Here is a 15116-nt window from a genome sequence, read left to right on the forward strand (position 1 = left end):
TATCAATATACTCTGTAAATTAATTAAATTTCTGTTCTAGCACATCATTTATTCCAAAGCATTAATGTCTCAAAGGAGCCATTCTCTTTTATTGCCATCTCACTGCCTGATGAGTGAACTAAGTGAGAATAAGTCTCTAATAGCATTATACTTGATGAAATATTAAGTTTTAAAAAGTATCACCATGTCAAAAGGAAAAGAACCAAAAAGAAACAGAATTCAGAATTTAAACCAGGCCTCCTTAGGTAATAAAATCACTGTGAACCGTGGCACAAATAGCAAACGCTTATTCAGTTTTGCAGATACTTAGTCCTACCACCCACTGAATCAACCACTAATTTATGAAAACAAAATTCAGTTCAGGAGTGGGGTGTGAAGGGGTCTTTCCGACCCTGGTGTCTTTTTGCAGCCAGTAGCTACACCTTCTTAAAATATACAACTTCAACAGTAGTGCTACAAAATGATAGAAGTAATTACACAGACATCTGTTTCCATTTACATGCTTTTATACATATTTAGACTACGTTTAAAGTCATGAAATATTAAAACTTTTCTGCCAGTGAAGATCATTACAAGAATCTATTAAATTAGATAATAAAAACAAACTGCTAGTAACTCTAAAGACTTTTACTTCATTTACACTTTATTCTCCCTGGTAAAGGGACAAGGATAATAGAAATTCCATTTAAATTCAATTTTGGTTATATGTGTAATTGTAGATATACCCCTTGAGTCATGTAAAATGCTCAGCTTATGTTTCTTTCAAATTATCCCGCTCAGATTCACATTCTACTCCTTACAACTGTCTTCAATATGTATTAGCAGAGCTCATTAGGCTGAAATTTAATAATGCAAACATCAGGTGGATTTCAAGAACCTCCATTATCAACACAAGATGGATTGCTTATATAGCTCTTGGGCCAACTGGGCACAATTTAGATTCAATAAACTACCATGCCTAAATTTGATTTATCTATTCCACTATGGTATTTTGTTCTTCCTTACCGATTTGTTGCTGCACAGGAACAATTCATTGGATATCTCAATGGTTATCCAAGGCAAAAAATAATAAAACACACATGAAAGATGTTACTTGTCTGTGTATTTGTGGACTTTAAAATGCTCATTTCCAACCCTTGTAAGTATAGTTAAAACTTCTGCTAGCAGAAACAGAGCTGTCCCTTCAAGTCCTGGTTAATTATACGGACAATGTAGCAATTTAGGAAGTACCATGAGGACAATTCCCTACACAAAATTGCTCATTAACAACAATTTAACTTAGCCTATAAATCTACAGAGCAGTAAGTCTCTGAGGTTATAGGGCACCGTCCATCACGACCAACAGAAGTCACTGAAGCCATGTGGTGCTTTAAGAATTTAATGCTAACAATTCTCTTCAGATATTTTAAATTCTCTATCATTATTCACTTATGAAGCATCATTAAAAACTCAAGATTTATTTTGATCAAATCAAGTTGTGATTAAACAATACAAAAAGATCCTTACAACTTATTCCAAAAGGTAATACACCCTCTCTGTTCTGCAGACTACTATGCCCTTACCCCGCATTTCAGGGTGTGCAAGAACACATGCTGGCCACTCACACTTAAAAGCACTTAAAAGGCCTGATATTTGGAAGAGAACTCAGTTTTCCTGCAATGCACTTTCCTTAAGCCGGAGGAGGACAGACAGCTGCTTATCACCCCCAGCAGATCAAAGAAGTCACTTCAGCAAAAACCTGGTTTTAATTGATCCAGGTAGCTGGAGTGCTGAGATTGCTCCTGAAACTGGGCTTCCTGCATGGATAAACAGCTAGCATGACAAAAGTCTGACTGCTTACAAAGCTTTCTAAAATATAAAATAAATAAATAAAGAGGTGCTCAAGCTTGCAACATTTAAGAGCTCATCCAACCCCAGATAAAATTACAATTCTATTGATTTTTTTTTTTTCTCTGAAGGATGGGAAAATGACACATGGAAGATGTTTGAGATGTTTACCTACGCTAAAATAATAAAGTTGTGAAATGCAGATATTTGCTAGCAGCTAGTGGCCTATTAACACAACACGATAAAAGAGAATTTTAGTCATTTGCAGGTGTCCCTGGTAGAAGTGCTTGTCCCAGCCTGGCTGGGATCAGCAGCTCATTGTGCTGGATGCAGCATAACGGAGGAAGAAATAAATCCTATCTTTGCAGTGAGAATAAACTACGAGCAGAGTACGGACACGCTACTCAGACACATAAACACAACGCAGAAGTGGAACAATATTGCTAAGTTACAACAAAGGCGCTAACATTTAATCAAAACTAAGCTATGTTAAGTACCTTTTCTGTTATTAAAAAAAACCAAACCCAAACCAAAACACCCTTCATGTTTCCATATGCACCAATATCCTAAATCTGAACATGCTAACGTGTTTTGAAACTCAGAGTAGCTCTTTGATCAGCTTCATTTCACCTGCTTTCCAAACCTGATAGTGACGGAACTAGAAGCGGCTCAAGCCAGAGCTGGCAAACCCACCCGGTGTCACAGCCCCTTCTGAAGGAGCAAATGCAATTGCCATGGATTTTGGGGAGCGGGGGAGGCTGATGACAGCCTGAGCGGAGAGCTCCCTAATGGAAATGCGGGTTGCCTGCCAGACCTGCAACTTCGGTTCCTGTTGAGGAGCAATTATTATGTACAGATCAACAACTGCGGATCAATGAACGGTAGGTAATTCCCCAGGGCCACGATCGGAGGGATGAACCAGGTCCACTCCTTTGCCTTGCTTTAACCCATTCAATGCAGACCTGCAATGCCAGCTGATCTTTGGCTTATGCTGAAAAGTGAGGTAAAAAGAAAAGAAAAGGAAAAAAGTGGATGATTTTGTATACTTTCCAGTTTGGGAAAGGGAGAGGGTAGGTGTTTCTGTGTCTGCTTGATATTATCTATAGGCTGACTGTAACAATTTTGGTGATGGAATAAGCTATCAGAGATTAAATTCCAGAACGAAGAAGAGGGATTTGGAAGCCACAGAGAAACACTGGGCCATAATACCAGCTGGTGTAAATGAGCACAGCTTTACCAACTTCATCTGTAGATCCCATGAATTATCCCACACTCTGTGTTACTGATATTTTACAGAGATTTTTAGGTTTATGCTCAGATACTCTGCCATTCAAGCAGACTCTTCTTGCTCATGCGCCAAACATTCACTCACACAGAAATTCAGGTTCCTGTCCATTTTCCCATCCAAACTTTATATACTCACCTAGATTTTCCTCTTTAATTCTTTCTTCTTAACTAATTCTATTAATTCAGAGTCCTCTCCCCTCTAAATTGTTACTCCTTTATAGAAAAGAAAGTATCCCAAGAACTACCCTCTCACTTAAGAAACTTGATAAAAGTATTTTAATAAACTACAAGCATTTAATAATCTATATCCCTCCTAAATCATATGACATGCTTTCTGTTCTCCTATAACTTGATCATTTTTAGTGACAAATAAAAAACAGGAAACGAAAAAGAAACTGACAAAAAGAATTGAAAAATAAAGAATGAACAATCTCGTAGGTTTTAAAAAATGTTTCAAGCTCAAAACATTAAAGATGAGCTTATTTCCTTACCAACATGGTATGACATATATTTGACATTTAACAGTTACGCTACTACTTGGTGCCTTCTCTCTTCCAAACAACCATCTCAAGACATTATCTAATGAGTTTCCTTCAATCAAAGCCTCCTCAAATCAACCACACTTCCCTCGTAACTATTTAACTTCACAGTTTGCATAAATAGTTACGCAAATAGTCCCACTGATGATAATAGATAATGAGAAAATGAAAATACCCTCCATTGTGCAGCACTTCGTTATAGTGACAGAGCATGGGAGACCCTGGGCGCCCAGGAAGCATCAGGGAAGCCCCAGAAGAACCCGAGGTTCAATTACAATTTTGTATAATACCAAGTTCCACCATACCCTACACGGCTTTGAAGAAGTGACTTGTTCTTAGCCAGCTAAGACTAGGGTCATCCCCACAGATAACAGATGCATTAAAACCTGACAAAAACGTCTCTAATCAAAAGCCCTTAGTACTATGATTAAAGAAAAAGGATGGTCACCAAGGAGCCTTACAATTTTCACAGCGGAGTGAAAAACCACCTTTATGAACAGCAGCAAAAGTACTTTTCCTACTCCTTCTCAAAATTGAAACGAACACACATATACAACAAAAATGAGATAAAATTTTAAAATGTCCAGCTTAATGACACTGCACAAAGGAAAACCAAAATACCAGTGGTGAAATGCAAATTAATGTATTAATAATTTGAACAAGTTCCCAAGTGCAACGTGTACCTTCAACCAAATCTTAACAATACCCTTGGGTATCTTTCCATCCGCTGCATCCAGTATTTTCTAAATAATTTCAGAACCACCTCTTTAAAAGTTTTACTCAACCAACTTCCAGCTGCTGTCATGCTCCAACACGGGAGCTTGAAGCATGGGCAGGATGCCTCAAGCCATCACAGGGACAACTACATCAACTTTACACTGTCCATTTCGCCAAGATAGAAAGACAAATGCGTTATTAGATGAACCGTTAGTGTGGAAATGGTCAGTACTGTCCCAGAATTGCAAGATGAGTATTTTAAATGGCAACGCTATTTCAAGTGGTAGACTGTCTAGGATAATAACCTTGACAGGGCTCTGGCTATTATGAACTCCTGAAGTTCAGCCAAACCAACAAGGAGCTTGTACAGTGTGGTACTGGAGGATCTCATCCCCAGTGTGTGGTGCCCCAGGATGCCCACACAGCCCTTCACCATGAGCAAACAGGTACAGCGACCTGCTCACATGGTGGGCGAGCACAGCATGGGATGGACCTTGGGAATGGAGTAGATCTTCCCTCTATGAAGAACGGTAGCATACGCTCACGCTTGCTTGTGCTGCATCCTTGAGCACAGCAGGAGAGCAAGGCGAAGGTAGTTACGGTATCAAAATGCCCTAAAAGCAAGTGGTAAGCAAGAGAAACAAACGAGAGTGTTACTGAAGAGACGCATCATGTGCACGTGGGAAGGAGCGGGCAGAAGCAGACAGGCACCTGAGTGGCCCTGTGTTTTCAGAATGAACTATTTTGACCCCTATTTTAACAAGGTTTTGTAGTCCAGTTCTGCCAGAATCCCTAAAATCACTGCTCTAACAACGGTCTGTATCTAGCAAATAGTTTAAATGGTTAAAATTACAGTGTGTGCAAACATGCCTTCAAGTTTTTTCTTTGCCTAATGATACATAATGAAATTAAAAAAAAAACCATAAAGTATCTTAAAATACATTGCTCATTATTGGACAAAAAGTGCTGTTTTAACTATACTGTTAAGTTATAACTGGTTCATTCTACTAGTAATATGTTTTCTTTGCTGGTCACTTAGCCCCGCTAACACTTTTAACTTTCTAATCAGTTCACGGGGCACTAGGAGCCAACGGCCACCTTTAGCTTACCACAAAGATGTACAAAAACATGCTGCGAAAATCAATAGATTCTGCATTAAAATATGCTGTCTTATTGCATGACATTATGCTAACAGGAAATGTTGGAACAATCTCTTCGGAGACTACATCTGATGGAACAAAAAAAGAAAGAAGCTTTTCCAGGAAAAAAAAAAAAAAAATAGAGAGAGAGAACACAAATGGTCTTCACAAATAAATCATCTTCTAAATAGCACAAACGATGTGCATCAGCTCGTCGCCGCTTGAGAGCCACTAAAACTAGAGGTTTTCAATGCTTTTGTAAAGACTCGATGTATGGATATCATCATTACTGCTACAGCTAGTTCTATGAGAAACATGTCTCCCAAGCCACAGAGACAAGACAAAGTCCTGTAACATATGTATAATATTATTTTCTCTTAATTATTGAGTATGAGAAAAATGGGAAATCAACAGCAACAAAAATGAACTTTAATTTAAAATCACAGCAGTTTCTTTTCATGTATTTTGCAATGCAGTGAGAGACTATGATTTTCCCCAGGCTTTCACTATCAATTTCTCATCTGTAGATAACCACAGTGTTCATCTGTGTTAATATTTTTATACACGAGAATACAGACCTGTTCATTGCTTGTGGGTACTGCTTAAAAAGTTACTGGGTACAAGGCCCTGTGGCCTCTGCGTGTGTGTACCAAGTGCCCTGACCTACCTGGAGCGAGCACAGGGGCAACTCAGCCCTTTGCTGAACAGGGAAAAGCCCCGTGGCAGCGGGGGTGGGACAGGGACCAGGCTCCCCGCCGGCCGTGGGTGCCTCCGGTGCTGCTCCTGGCGAGCGGGACGAGCCGTGCCGCCTTCCGCCTTCATTAACGAAGCTGGTGAGCAATGTGCACAGCTTCCCGGCCAAAGCCCATCTGAGGTATTCACATCCTAAAATAATTTGAGTTACTTTTATTTCCTCAACAGAGCCATGCTGGAGAGTATTGCCAAGCACACCATTCTCTCTTGTGCTTTGCATGGCTACACTTCAATTTTGGTAAAAGCCATACCTATGCTCTGTGTAAGATTGTTTGGGAGTAAGATACGGTGCCGGAGTAGGACGCTCCACCGCGGTTCAGCGGCTCTACCAGCGACAGCCGGCGCTCGCGCCCTCCCGGGATGCGGGACTGAACCCCTGGGGTGGGGGAAGCGCTCGGGGTTTGGGAAGCACAGAGCCGTTCCCCGACGGATGGGCACGTCGGAGCGATGCGTTAATCCTGACCAGCCTTGCGCTGTGCCAAGGTAAAACAGTTTCAAGCAAAGATGCTAATTAAAAGAAATCAGAATAATACGAATTGTTTCAAGGTAGAGATACGGCAGGTGCTGTTTTGGGGGTGCAAAGGGCATTTCGGAAAGCGTGGCCCGGGCTTGTGGAAGAGCCCCCGCAGCACAGCCCTCTCCCACTGCCGGAGGAGGCGCAGAAGGTGCGTAAAAAAGGCTCGGCCCCGCGCTGGGATGCAATTTGTTTTACTGGTAAAATTAAAAAAAGAGGAGTGTCAGAACACCCATCAACTGCGAATCGCAAGTCGTTTGGAAAAGAAAAAAAATTCACTGTGGACTTAAAAATACAGGCTATACATTTCAAAGTGTTTTTGGGGAAAAGAAAGCAGACAAACTCAAAAAACACATATGGACATTACATCTAAAATGTAGCCAAGCCATCCACGATGGTAATCAGAAAGACTTAACCATTTTTGTTAAATAAAAACATTTTTGCACTTATAAAATATTCAGTCAGCTCACATATGAAAATACAAGTACAATCCATTATTAATTTACAAGGCCTTATTTAATTTACATGCTATTTTTCTCTAGTATATTAAATTTATCAAGGCTTGTGGAAATCCTCTCTGCTGAATATTCATATACTGACATGTAAAGTTATCTATTATACATCCGAAAAATTCCAACACAAATTCAAAACAACCTCTTTCTCAGATATTTCCTTAGACAGGAACAGAAGGAGCAGACTCCAGTAGTTGTTAGTTCAAAAACAGAAGTGACAACACCACACGCATTTTTATCATACCAGATTTAAGCCATTTTTCTACATTTTTGTCTTTTTAGTCTGCGCTAAAATAACATTTCCCCAAAATTTAAATAGCACAAAGATTCAGGTGGCCACTTGGCTAGTTCATCCATGGGTAAGGGTCCCCTAACCCTGCCGTGACGGCTTTGCTTAGCACTGCCCGCTCTAATTACACGGCAGCCACGTAATACGTTACGATACTCAAACACGAGAAGTTCCTGCCATTGCTGTCCGAAGTATTACGCGTGATTTAATTACGCCACTGACTGTAATTACAGATACTGGAGACGCCCGAGCGTGACAGTGGGCGCTCCCTTCCCCAGCTCCGCGGGCTGCGGTTACAAACTGCCCAAAGCACAAATCTGCTTGTTTTAAGCCTCTCCGCTCTCCCTGGGGAGAACACCCAGCACGGCGTTTGGCCGGGAGAAGTCATCCCACCCGTCCCTCCCGGCGCGGGGGCGTGCTGCACGGTATTTTTCACGCCTTTAGCAGCATTCCTGTTCAATTCCCTTCCCGTAGTGATTTTGGAAAGTATTTCCTTGCTTTGGTACAATGTCTCCTGCCATGGTGCTGCTAGTGAGCGTCTGTCTGCTAGCAGCCATGCGGGTTTTCCAGAATATTAAACATCTTTTTGGTAGAAGATACATCCAGTAACGTGGAACCCCCCTCAAAAAACACAAGGAAAGCCCAAATGTTTTCTTCCTCTTCTTCTAACGTTGGGTATAACCAACATATTTGTGAAGATAAATCCTTTCGTGTCAACCAGGCAATTTTTCACTAGTTTCTTTTTTTAATTGTTACCATTTTCAAAATGCAGTTTGTGGCTAGCCTGCTGGATATAAATGACACAGAGCTATGAGAAAGTACAACATAAAAGAGAAAATATCCAAAAATCCCGTAAACCTGCATACTGCAAAATAGCAGAAGTTATTCTTAAGTCAAAACGGGTTAAATATTAAACAAACTTCTCTAGAGAGAGGGGAGCACACACATCCTTGTCCGGAATATTAACATGCCGGTCCGAAATCCATAAGGAAAAAATACCCTGAGAAGGGACAAGGGGTGTTGGGAAGCCAAAGGTAAGAATTGACAGATAAAATTCAGTACCGGCAAGCGGGGCTGACCTCCCCAAAGACTTTCCATATCCTGGTTACTGCCTACTGTATTAAGACTGCCTTTCTCATCACTTAATGCTTATTTTCATCACTTTGCTTAAAATATTGATAATCAATTAGGGCTACGTCTGTTTTGCCACAGAATCTGTGTCACAGTCTATCAGACTGTCAGGGCCAATTCAGTCCTCATTCAAAGTTAATTTTTTCTTCATAAATCTGCCTTTGGAGGAGTCATTAGGCGCAGAACATAGCCCGAGGTGCAATCACCTATTCTCTTTCATTAGCGGCAGGCAGGGAAGGTGAGGGAGATTATTAGAACTTTGGAATGATCACAAAGCAGCGTGCTGCCTGTCAGATCCCCCCAACATTTAATTCATCTCGCCAACTCGCCGGCGCGCGCTGCCAACAGTTTTAAATGGACATTATTCATGAACATCTGTGACATGCTGAATATTCTGAAGCGGGAATGATGAAAAAGCGGTGCCCCCCTTTGACTTGAAAATTAATTCTATGGTCAAAACAATTAGGAATATAACAAACATGTTTTGTGATGTTATTTTTAGTCCTCCAAGATATTCCACTTAAAAAGCTATTATTTCAGAAATATAGGTATTTAAACATAAACGTGTACACTTTAGATGGGCTAGCACAGCATTTCATGGTAGTGAAGAATGATGTGCATTTCCCTTACTCTGGAAATAACAAGTTGTTGGTTTTGGTTTTTTTAAGCAATTACAGAATCAGCTAGCTTCGCGAGCTGGTTTGTTGATATGTTTCTAAAATGTAGCCAAATGAGATGACACATTGGATTTTAATATGATGCCATATTAAATTACAGCACGCTTTACTCATGGTGGACAATCAGTTGCAGTGCGTGAAACAGATTTCCAAACTCAAATATATTTATTTGATGCCACGCTATGGCCATTATAGCATTTTTAAGGTAAAAATGGCAGAAATGCTGGTACAAGAGACTGGCATCCACAGAAATGAAGTAAAAACCCTACAGTTTCTGTGCAGTATCCCTTAATAAATGCAAGGGTTTTAAGATGTAGATACTTTAAGGAAAAGTAGTTTACATCTAACGAAATAACATCAAGTGGTTCCTTGAATTTCATTATGAAAGTCAAAAGAATAGTAATTTACATTTTTTTCTGTTAGTACTATGAAAACAGTGTTATCATTAGCAAACTTCTCACAGCCCCCATCATTCCCCTCCCAAAATATTCTCGTTTTCCTACTGCAAAATTAAGGGCCCGATCCTTAGCAATTCAAGCTGGCACAATTCCACTGACTTCAATAGAGCTAAGCAAATTTACTCCAGCTGAGGATCTGGCACTAAATATTTATAATAATAATAATAAAGAAGACTTAATAAGCAGATCTTGGCTAGGTACATTCATCTATTATTTAGTGCATTTCTAATTTCTTTCTTTCTCACACACTGTTTCCCACCCACACGTCTGATAAAAAATTCAACTGAAATATGTTTTAACACTAAGGATTAATTGGCTTAAATTGCTTCCGTAGCTCCTGACTCATTGCAGTGGATGCTATTAAATATTGCAAAGATTTGCTTCCATCTCAGAAAAGGCTGTACATTACCAACTTGGACATCTTGTAGTCAACTAATGTTTCACCAAAGACCCACACCCCCCAAACCGCAGCTGAGCTCAGACAAATAGCATAATTGGGTGCAATTCTTGTCTTATCTGATATTTTGTCTTGGAGAGAAAATTATTTCTTAGAATAACTGATAATTTCAATGGAAATGTTTAAATGGCACCTTCTACCTGAGTTACTTTGCTTTGGAGGAAGGGGGTGGGAAGAAGGAGGAAGAGCTCGGGAAAGGAAAAGGACGGCCTAGAGTGAAACATTCCCCTAATCTAGTTAGCTAAAAAAGGCAGTAACATTTGGGAGAGAAAAAATAAATTCCAGATATAAAAATTCAGGGAGTCAAGGATGATTCTTTGCTATATCCTTCAGGAATACTTTCAGCTCAACTGGAAAACTTAGAAGCGATCAATATGAAGAACTCTAACTTTGCTTCCAACTTATTTAAATTGTTCCTAAACAAATATTTCTAATAGAGTTGTTTCTTTCCCCCTCGCACACCACGGATGGAGAAATGCGAGAACAACGGAGGGTCTCCTACGGAAACAGCTGTAATGGAGGTGTTGAGCAGGTGAAAGAAGGGATGCTTTTGGGTAAGTTGTTCCTCAGTCTGCTTCAAAATTGTTTGAATTTCTGCTCTTTGGCCATTATTGCTGCAGGGAGAATTCTCCTACCTGTGTCCCAACTCAGTGGCAGTGGGCTGCCCTCCTCCTGCTCCCAGCCACGGCAGCCAATGCCACCCCTGCTCCATGGGGAGGAGGAGGAGGAAGAGGAGGCGGAGAGGAATAACCCCAGGGGTGCTGCAAGGAGGAGGCAGGACTGCCCCTTCACTGGGGTACCAGGGAGCCTTCCTCCCGAGAAACAGGAGCCCAAGCCTGGAGGGGGAGAAACGTGGAGCAGCAAACACCACGGTGGGAACCAGGAGATCCCAGAGCAAAGGCTCAGAAACCACCTTGGTCTTCCTCCACCCTAATTATATTTTATGCAGTCAAATTACATTTATAGTGAAATGGCAGCTTTTGTCCAATCTGTAAATTTAAGTTTTCCCTTTTTCTTTCTTTCCAGCCAGGTTGGAGGGTGCAGTTTTAGCAACTTCACGTCTCCCAGGCCAGCACAGCACCTACTACTCTAGTGAAATAAGAGTTCTTTCATTAGAGGGCTTATGCAATCTGCATGTCTGATGCTAATTTCTACCTCTTAGAAATAGCAAAAATACTTTTATGAATGCATTTCCTAACCATCATCACGTGAAATGCAACCTGCAGGATGTATAGCAATACAGGGGCTGCGGCTTGCTATTGTTCTTATTGCTATTTGGATTTCAACAGGGGCCTTCTTTTGAACATCTAGGAAAGTCACGGAAAATACAATTCCAATAATATAGTAGTAGTAGCAATAATAATAATAAAAAATAAATTCTTCTTATTATTCCAATAATTGCATTCATTTCAATAAAAATATTGACCCCAGATATGAGGAAGGTGTAAACTACTAAGGTGATACCTGATTAACTTAGTCTGAACTGAAACCTGAAGAAATTATAAGCAACAAAGAAGCAAAAGCCATAAAAATACAAACTAAATATTTCAAAATGGAAGAGATCATATACACTCAATATGGTTGAAAGCCACTCTTGAAAATGCCCAACACTTATTCAAATATATCAGTGTCTGAAAGGGGAGGATTACTTCCAGAATGGATGCAGTCTAGTCTGAAGGAAGTTCACATTTTTGGGAACAGTATGGGAAGAATCTCAGAGCCTCTGAGAAGCGTCCACCATAGCAAAGTAAGCTGCTTCAGAGCAAGTAAACCTTAATGGCAATGATGTAGATTTAAAATTTTATATTGGACACAATCAAATATTAATATAAGAAAAACAAAAGTGAAGCTAAGAAAAAAGTACATATAGGTAAAGCAAACTTACCTCTGCAATATAGCACAATGTAATGGAATATAGGTAACTTACTATTGCAATTTTTGCAAGAAGAAATACAGATGAGCTATGTATCATATAAAAAGTAAATAAACTGTATTACATTAACATCTTCTCAGATCATAAAGGGAATATAACATCAACATTGCTAAACGAGTACCGTAACTGATGAATCCTCGCATACCACCACCAATTTGCCTTCACAGGTAAAACGAATACAAGGGGAGGGCTCGAACGCGTTGCGGCTGGGCACGGCTCTGCCGCGCGCCGTCAGATAGCACAGCACACGGCAGCTGCTGACGGCGGGATGGAGTTAGCTCTGAGGGGTGGTGAGCATCAAGAGACGGGGACAGCCACGAGGAGAGGACCTCAGGGCTGCTCTAAGGGGATGACTTTCATCTCCCTTTCTCCCTTCCTCCTCCTTTTTTTAAAAATCTTACTTTCTTTTGGAAACCACGGTAGGAAACTGGCTAAATGCACAGGGAATTTCAGTACCATCCTGATGATTTGTTTTGATGCTTGTCATGAAAAATTAAATGAGGAAGCCACAATATCAAAACAGGTTTGCATTTTAAGTTACAGTCTCTTAAATTCAATTGCCACTATAAAATGGAATATAAAGGAGCTATCTCGAAAATAAACTAACATGTTTTAAGTTACATTATGTGCTCTTGTGAAAACAGCATTTTTGTATTATATGTATTACCAAATAAATTAATGCTTGTTATTTGGATGAGAACTTTGAAAAACATACGTAAAAATCATGAAGAATGCTCTTATTCTTGTTGGTAAGAAGGTGGTTCTTTATGGAAAGTTATGGAAATCTGTGAGCTTGCTACCTCACAGAAGAAACAAATAATGAAAGACAGATAAATAAATCACTTATTTTTTTAAAAAAACCTATGGAGGGGGAGTGTGAAAATCTTAATTATAAAATCTTAATTATAAAAGTGCAAGAACTTTTTTCCTGTAATAAAACTCAAGCTAAATGAGTCAGAAACAAGAAAGTTATAACAGTAATTAAAAATGGCTGTGGAACGTATATATACAAAGCTGTTATCTTCTAACCCCTGTCACTGACAGACTGGTTCTTTTAACTCTTGGGTAGATCCTAAGTCACTTTTGAATGGTCTGCTTTAAAAATAAACTTTGAGATTCCTCTAAAACTAATTAGAAATAACAAAATGTAGGCAAGACTGCAAAACGTATGTCTGAAACCCCATTGCTAAGACACAGGAGATGCCTACAGTCCTCATGCAACAAATGCTTTTAAAATCATCACGCAAATCCTGGAAGATTAATTTCAGTTGTTGGTTTTTTCCACTTCAGTGCTACCAGGAACCAGCCCTTTCCTTTGAAGGTAAAGAAGTTTAATTCATTCAAAATTGTCATAAATGTACATCTCCTCCTGAGCTGAGAGGGTGATGTGAAAATCAATTAGAACCAAAAGCCAACACGTATTATTCTCTAAGTTCCACAGAATAAACCCAAGAATGACTCGTTGCTTTCAAAACAGACTACCTTAGCCTCGCACCTTTCAGAAGCTAGATGGTTATGAGGACAATTTCACAGGAACAAATCGAGACCTTGGTAAGATCAGCGGGTTCAGCATCCCACGTGAAGCCCGTTGCACAGCACATCTCAACCAAGCTCTCCAGCTCCACAAACTGTGCCCCATCCTACATCCCACCCTCCCACAGAGCACTCGTTCCTGATGACATCTGCCCACCACTCAGGTCCAATTACCTGCTGCATCTGTATGAGAAATTAGCTTTATGTTGTACTAATCACATACATTTACCTGAAAATATAACAGCTCCCCCATATAATTTCACAAATAAATTATTACTTTGAAAAGAATACTTACTTGCTTAAAATATAATCACTAATTTAAATTATTTCTGAAAAAACCTGACAATGCGTTTCAAATACAATTGTCATTGTAGTCTGTATATTGAGAATGACAGTCGGCTTTTCTTTCCGGGGTTAATAGCAGAATTCAGCCTGACAGCTTGTCAGCAAACTAGAAAAATTCAGTCACAAAACTTAGATTCAAAATGAGCCCTTCTTTCATCTGCCAATTTTAAAATGTCAGGAATCACCACGTTACATGAAAATCAAGTAGATGACAACCAATCTGGCTATCGAAAGGAAGCAATAAACCATGGAGTACTTATAAATGATTATGAGGAACAACACTGAGAAAAGCCAAACCAGCCCAGAGCACCTTGTCAGGGCTCCGAGAATTTTCATCTCATGCTTTCGAACCAAATAGAAACATAACGAATAAAACTGTGTAAGTGGCTCCCATTAGCGATGCTGTCAGCAGACACCCATCCATACAACGGTGGTAAAGTCTTTCTGGCTTGGCAGTTTCACGTCAGGTCTCACAGCAGCTTTTGAAAACAAACGTTCATAATATGTGAGTTTAATTTCCCCAATTTACTTCTGGGCACCGACCCATGGCTACTGCTTAATGACCAATAGTCTTTTCCATTAAGAATAATCTTTACCACTCATCTACATTGGAAACCACCAATGAACAGAGTAAGATTTGCTGTACCACATAGTCCAAATAATAACAAACAGCAAAGACAATTATCCGGATTCATTTCCCGAGTCTTACTGGTGCAAGGTCCAGGTATCAGCCACAGCCAAATTGGACATATTGGGAAAAGACATTGACAGTTGACCCCAGCTAAGGCAGCCAGGGCAGCACTCTATGGCATATAAAACTATTCCACATGTGACCCCAAACAGGACAGGTGATGCAAACAACCCCTACTCATTAGAAAATGCTTCTGGATACTTCCTAGATGAAATATGGACAAGCTTGATGCCTTCTCCGAGTCTTTCTCAACAGAACCACTTACTAACAGAATAAGAGAAATTTTGGGTTTCCTATTGAAGGACAAAACTACT

General features: G+C 39.9%; 1 protein-coding gene across 2 annotated transcripts in view; it reads right to left on the minus strand.

The window, feature by feature from the left end:
- Positions 1-15116, minus strand: part of RSRC1 (arginine and serine rich coiled-coil 1) — a 175392-nt gene that overhangs the window by 35722 nt on the left and 124554 nt on the right. The window lies entirely within an intron of this gene.

This window comes from Platalea leucorodia (assembly GCF_965183815.1).
Source record: "Platalea leucorodia genome assembly, chromosome: 8".
Classification (NCBI taxonomy): Eukaryota; Metazoa; Chordata; class Aves; order Pelecaniformes; family Threskiornithidae; genus Platalea; species Platalea leucorodia.